Raw genomic sequence first — 6,392 nt, forward strand, 5'->3', positions numbered from 1 at the left:
GGTGAGCGGCGCCGGGGGGACGCTGGGCGCGCGCCGCTGCTCCCGCTCCCGGCGTCTCCTCAGCCCTGACCCGCCGCAGCCCGCACCCGCCGCGTTAATAATGCACTAGAATGTCAGCGCTGAAAAAGGTAGGGAAGGAGGGGAGGCCAGGGAAGGGGAGGAGAGAGAAGTGGTCGCCGTCGGGGCGGCAGGCGCGCCGAGCTGCTCGCGGGGTGCCTCCGCCCAGGCAGCGGAGGGAACGGGGGGTTCGGTGCCGCGGGTCCGCGTGTGGACCGCGCCGTCGGGGACGGGCGCCCAGGCAGCGGGGGCGAGGCGCGCCAGCCGCGCCGTCGGTTGTGGTGTCATCCCCCATCACCGGTGCGTCCCGGTGCCGCGCTGGCCCCGGCGCGGTGTCGCCGTGGCGGGGGTCTCTCGCCGGTACGGTCTCTCTCAGGACGGCTGCGCGGCGGGGTGCCCGGTGTCTGAGCGGGGTGGCCGCGGGCTGGCACCCTCCGTGTGGCCGGTCTGGCCGGAGGGAGCGGCGGGGTGGGGGGTGCTGCTCGCGGAGCCGCAGTGTCGGGGCGATTTAAATTTTGGCAGCGCGTAATTCTGGGGCTGCCCCGCGAAGAGGTGCCGGGGCTGGCGGCGCACCGCCGCTTGCACCGCTTCCCACTTTCCCTTCCCGGCCTCCGTGCTGTGCCGGGGACGGTGCGGCTACGTCGGAGGCGCCGTGTTGTTCCCCGCGGCTTTTCCCAGACCCCCGGACGGGCGGCCCGGCCCCCAGGGGCGGTGTGGCCGCAGCCCGGCAGCCGAGAAGGGGCGGGCGGCAGGTGCGTTCCGCTCGTTCCTCGTGCCGGCTGTGCGCGTCTGCCCCGCCGCGGGTGTGCGGGGCTCGGCGCGGCTGGAGAGTCCGCGGGCGCGCACCCGGAGCGCGGGGGTGGATGCCGGGCGCATCTGCTGCGCTGCTCTCGGCCACCGGGGCGATCATGGGGGCTCTCGCCGTGCATAGGGCGGCGTTTGAGGACGGGTTGGCTGAGCGCCTCCGCAGTTGTTTGAAACACCGTCTGCCGGGGAAATAAAATAATTACCCAGCATCATAATGGGAGCGTAGCGGGCCCCAGCCCGCCTCGCCTCCCGGAGCGGAGCCGGCAAACCGCCCGGCGGCCGCCACCGTCGGGGCGRGCCGTCCCCGCCGGCCCGGGCCGGGGCAGTGCTGTGGGGCCGGTGCTGGTCGGTCCGGGGGAGGGGAGCAAGGACAGCCCTCCAGCTGGCGGGAAGTGCAGAAAAGGGGCTTTCTTTTACGGCCCCGCTTTCTGTCGCCTCCGTAACCTAATTCCTGCCGCTGCCGGTGTCCCAGTTCTAACAGCGGTGCCGGTCCCGTACTGCTTGGCATTTAGCCATAGATCCGTACATAAGTGCTTCGACCTCAACTCACCTCGAACTTACAAAGGTTTCTAATTTGCGGCGACAACCTATGGTTGTTTGTTTCTCATTGTGCGTTGTTACGGCACAGCCTTACACAGGCTGTGTAATCYCTTCCTGAGAAGGAGACCAAGTGCTCCCGTCACCTCAGCTGGTGTGAGCCCGAGAGCAAGGCTGCGAAACTCAAGTGCCCTTCTTAGTGCTGGWGTGTTTTGTAACTATTTCTCTCTGCTTTAGAGTAGCATCACAAGCCGAGCGGTAACAAAGTTTGAAACACTGGATACCTCTAGCCATTTGGGTTGCAGGTGACCGCAAATGGGCATCCTGCAAAGAGCAATGGTCACCTCAGTGTGACCAAGTGCAGATGATGGAGAAATCTCATTTGGGGTCTTAGTAACKGAATGCTTTTTACTGTGGGATGTGTCAAGGGAGCATACTGATTGTGCTGGACATTTTAAAAAGCAACTCGGAGGGTAGAGCAGAAGATGGTACTATTTTATAGTGCAAATATATTTGAAGTATCATCCTTTAACATCCCTGATTAGTTGCATTTCCCTCTTTGCGTTTCATCTGTAAAACAGGTAAAATAGGAAGAAAAGAAGTTTTRTATTTCTGTCCTTTCAGCAACATAGCAATACTTTAAAGTCATTTCCAGATGGTTTGCACCAAACACTTTCTTTCAGAACTGCAAGTTTTAATTTTACTGTTGAAGCTATTTTTACAGTGTTAACCAGATSTTATAATTCATATTTGAAAGGTTTTTCCCTCTCTCATCATTTGCATGCTTTTCAAAATGTCTGGTATGAGGTTAAAATGGACTTGGACAATGATTAACAGTTTTATGAATTACAATTTGTGCATTRGAGATTTAATTCTGAGCACTTGAGGCAGACCCTTTGTGATCTGACATAATWTTCCCAAATTAAAGAATGCATTTATTATGCCATTGTTCAGTAACAYACAAACTAAAACCTAGGATTGTCAAATACATTTGTTTGTTTTATTTTAGTTTTTTTCCAGCTTTTCATTTTAGTACTATAAAGTGCTATTTGCATTTAGTCATGTATCTAATTTGGACTAAAATGGTATAGGGCATGTCTCTGATAACTTTTTACAATTTCTAGTCCCTCTGAAATTCGTTCAAATTCSTGGTGCAAGCTGAAATGGCACCTAGAGTGAAGTCATAATTGCTTTAAACAAGCATTCAACAATCAGCAAACATAGTCTTCTCTTGTCAGAGGTATTGAGGAGAATGTGTTTTGTCTATGTAATATATAAAACCAAGGCTTGCTGAATCAATGGAAATATTGCTAATGATGTAATGGGATTGGGATTGGGATTTCACAYTTGTGTACGGCAAAACCCCGTCACTATTAATGTTGATACTGTTGGCAATACCAAGGTGTTGAAACAAAAAGATCCCAAAGCAAGATTAAATTTTCAAGGTCCATCATGACAAACCAAAAGTTATRTTCTAAATGAATTCCAACATATGAAACTAATTACTTCAATAGTAGTTGGTAGATGTGATAGAAGAAATGCATCCCTGAATAGGGGGATCCATACATGATCTGGAGGAAAGCTTGGATGTTCAGTTTCCAAAGTGTCTGAATGTCAAGCAGCATCCTGCCCAGAGGGTACCCTCTCCAGGCTCCCCTGAACATTGTCTGTCCTGGTACACTTAGCATGTCACGGTTATGAAAGGGTTTTTTGACACGGAATGTTCTAATGGGAAATATATGTAGATGCAGTCTGGACAATTGAATTTCAGCTTGATTGTGAGCTTTAACTGACGAAATTGTGGACTTTGGAGAAATTATTGGGATAGTTTTTGTGTGCCTTAACAAGGATGGTAAAATGTTATTTTACATCTGACTTTGGCAGAAACTTTAGTTCCTGTTTGTAATTACCCACAGTCAAAGCAATTTCCCTGTATAACTGTGATAATCATATAAGAAGTGTAAGTAATAAAAAGAACATAACCCCCCAAACAACCTGCTGKTTTTTTTATAAGGTATACCATTGGGGGCCCTTTGAATCTGCATCAGTCAAACAAAAACAGCTGTTTCAGTTCTACTCCATGGACAGGACAAGTCTTATTTGCTGCTTCACTTAATCAGCAGTGAATTTGTTTATCTAACTGTGCATGGTAAACGACAGGACCACTAATGCAGAAAGTTAGTGTTAGCCCATCAATTATGATTGCATTCAAAAGAGACTTTCAGTTCTTAGAAGTGTACATGGCCCAGAATATCCCATTGAATAAAAAATGTTCTGTTTGCTAAATGGATAGTTTTGTTTGAATAACTACAGGAAAAAAAATTATACACATATTAGTTCAGTTTGCCTTGCAAAAATTCATAGTCATCCACGAACCATATGGCTTTCTTACCTCTGGTAGAGAAATAGCTCTCAGCATGGCAGATACAGTATGTCAACAGCTATGATCAAATATAAGTAGAAGTGGGCATGGATGAATCAGAATCTCTTTTAAAGTAGACTTTTTGGAGAACACAACTTCTCATATTTCAGTCCATATATATCTCCATTATAGAATTATATTTCCCGGAACAGATTATAGTTCATCACAACTACTTTCTGTTGGAGAGGCCAGAATGATTCATTAAAGTAAAATAAGTACTCTTCCCATGATATTTATTTAGAAAATGTCAAGTAGCAGTTTATTCATTTAGTACACACTCAGTTGTGATGAGAGGAATGGAAATCACTGCAGTTAGRTTTCTCAATCAGCGTTTCCACGCATGCATATATATTTGGTCTCACTTTGCTTTTATCTGTTTCTCAGTGTACTCTCTGAAATACTTCTTTTGTGCATAAAATTTACTTATCTTCCATGCATTTTTGTTCCATATTTGTCACATTTCTCTGTCCTTGCCAGTTTTGGAAATGAACAGTGAATAACTTCCAATATGGCATTGGCCTCAAGCCCTCTCAATTTTTTTGTAGTTTTGTAAGCATATATTCTTATGATGTAAAAAGACTTTCTTTTTTCTTTTGATAGTAAAGTAGTATATACCAGCAGTTAGCAGAACTACCATAGATGAAGGCTTTTATCTCACAAGGGGAATCAGTGTCTGTTATCTTCAGCAAATGCTGCAAACACTCTGTGTAGATAAATTGACAGTAACGGAACATGTCAAAAATATGACCAAATGCATAAATTCAACAAGACAAAAATCAGTAATTTAGAGATTCAGACTTTGCATAAATAGCAGAAAGTGCTGAAGAATACCCCAAAGCTTTCTGTCTATTTATAGCTCCCCATCTTGGGTTGTTCATAACTTCTCCACACAAAATCCTTCCCACCACTCTCAGTTTTGCATCTTTCATTATAAATACTGKCTTTTAAAAGTAAATTTGTTATGTCAGAGGAAAGAATACAATTTTGTCAGATTGACCTGAGCTCATTCTGAATGCAAAAAGTTGTGGCAAGTCAAAGTTTATTCTAGAAAATGTAAAAGTTGAATTTTGATAATGATGTTGAAAACACTTATGAAAGCATAATACTAAGACACACAGATTTAGGGAGAAATYGAACAACACTGTACTGTAGTGGTCAATAAAGGTGTCTCTGATATATATTTCATCTTGGAAGCTGAGAGGCTGCTTGAGCAGTGTTCAGCCTCTGGTATGCTGCCTTTCAGAGGGAACAATTCCTCTGTGTTGTCCTGGAGAGTCAGCAGGTCAGTATTGAGAAAAACAATTCTAAACTACTTTTATTAYCTTTCTCCTTTATTTTAGGTGATACTGTATTTACAATAATCCCTAAGGTGTGTTGAGAATGCAAATTAATTTTTAAGCTTGTCTGAAATCTCATTTCCCCTAGCATGCCAGGTTTTTTTTTTTTTTTTTTTTAAATGTTGATTTCCTTAATGAAATTTGGTTTTGTGCATTGGAGGTCAACTGAATTATTTTCCTGCGATTCTTTGCTTCTTGACAATATGGCTTTTATTGTGAAACTTTTAAAAGTCTTAACGATGTTATGCAAATTATGTATCATAAAATATCACCAAAGTCTCCAGCAATTCTCCTCATTTCACTACTGGATAGGCTGGTAACTTTTCATAGAAAACAGACATAATATTATTAATGATGCAGATAACCAAGGTACCCTTCAGGAGACTTTGTCCTAACCATTTCACTCTTGTGTAGTGAGTTTTAGAGCTTCTRCAGCTGCAGGAACACAGAAGTATGCTATTGTTTTATTCTGTGCTTTACTGGTGACGAGGAGTAGAACCAACTTTGCAGCTTTCACGCCTGCCTTCTAGTTTCACAAGTAGCCTATAAAAATAACACTGAACAAATAGCTTTAATAGCCTGAAATGGGAGGTTACTTTTWAACCTCTTTTTTTAACCCTGAATAGCAGACAGTAGTTGAAGAATCTCAAGTAGTTACTACACCTTTTATTTCTTATAATCTAAAAATAGGGGACCAAGGAAAAAAAATCCCGAGGATCTTCCACTTTCACATTCTTATTGATTTATGGCTTAATAAGTCATTGGGATATAAAGCTACACTGCGCAAACACTSTTATTCTCTAGAATTTGTCTAAGCAGAGTCCAAGTAAGATAAAAGACAACCCTTTTGCCTCATTCATGCAGAGTGAAATTCTTTCCAAAGAGCATCAGTATAAGGCCACCTTTATYCTTTGTGCAACAGCAGATTTCACTTAAATGAACAAACATATTCTTTAGTTCTAGAGTTTGATAACAATTATCTTCCCTGATGAGCCGAAAGGAGGACAAAGTTTGCTTTTATTCCTTTGATTTACTTCCCTTGATCTTGCAGCATTTCAAATCTTGCATGATTGAAGCTACGAGAAGAATCTGGGCCTTTTTTAATGCTAGAAAAGAAAATGGAAAAGGTACAACCAAATGTTTTGAAAAACCTATGTATCTGTCTGAATTCTTTATCACACCCTTAACCAGGCTTCCTCGTGGTAACACAATGTAGGGGAAATAATATGTAG

The sequence above is a fragment of the Malurus melanocephalus genome, unplaced genomic scaffold, assembly GCF_030028575.1.
Source record: "Malurus melanocephalus ecotype Western Australia unplaced genomic scaffold, MMel_1.1 scaffold_6, whole genome shotgun sequence".
In the NCBI taxonomy this organism is placed as follows: domain Eukaryota; kingdom Metazoa; phylum Chordata; class Aves; order Passeriformes; family Maluridae; genus Malurus; species Malurus melanocephalus.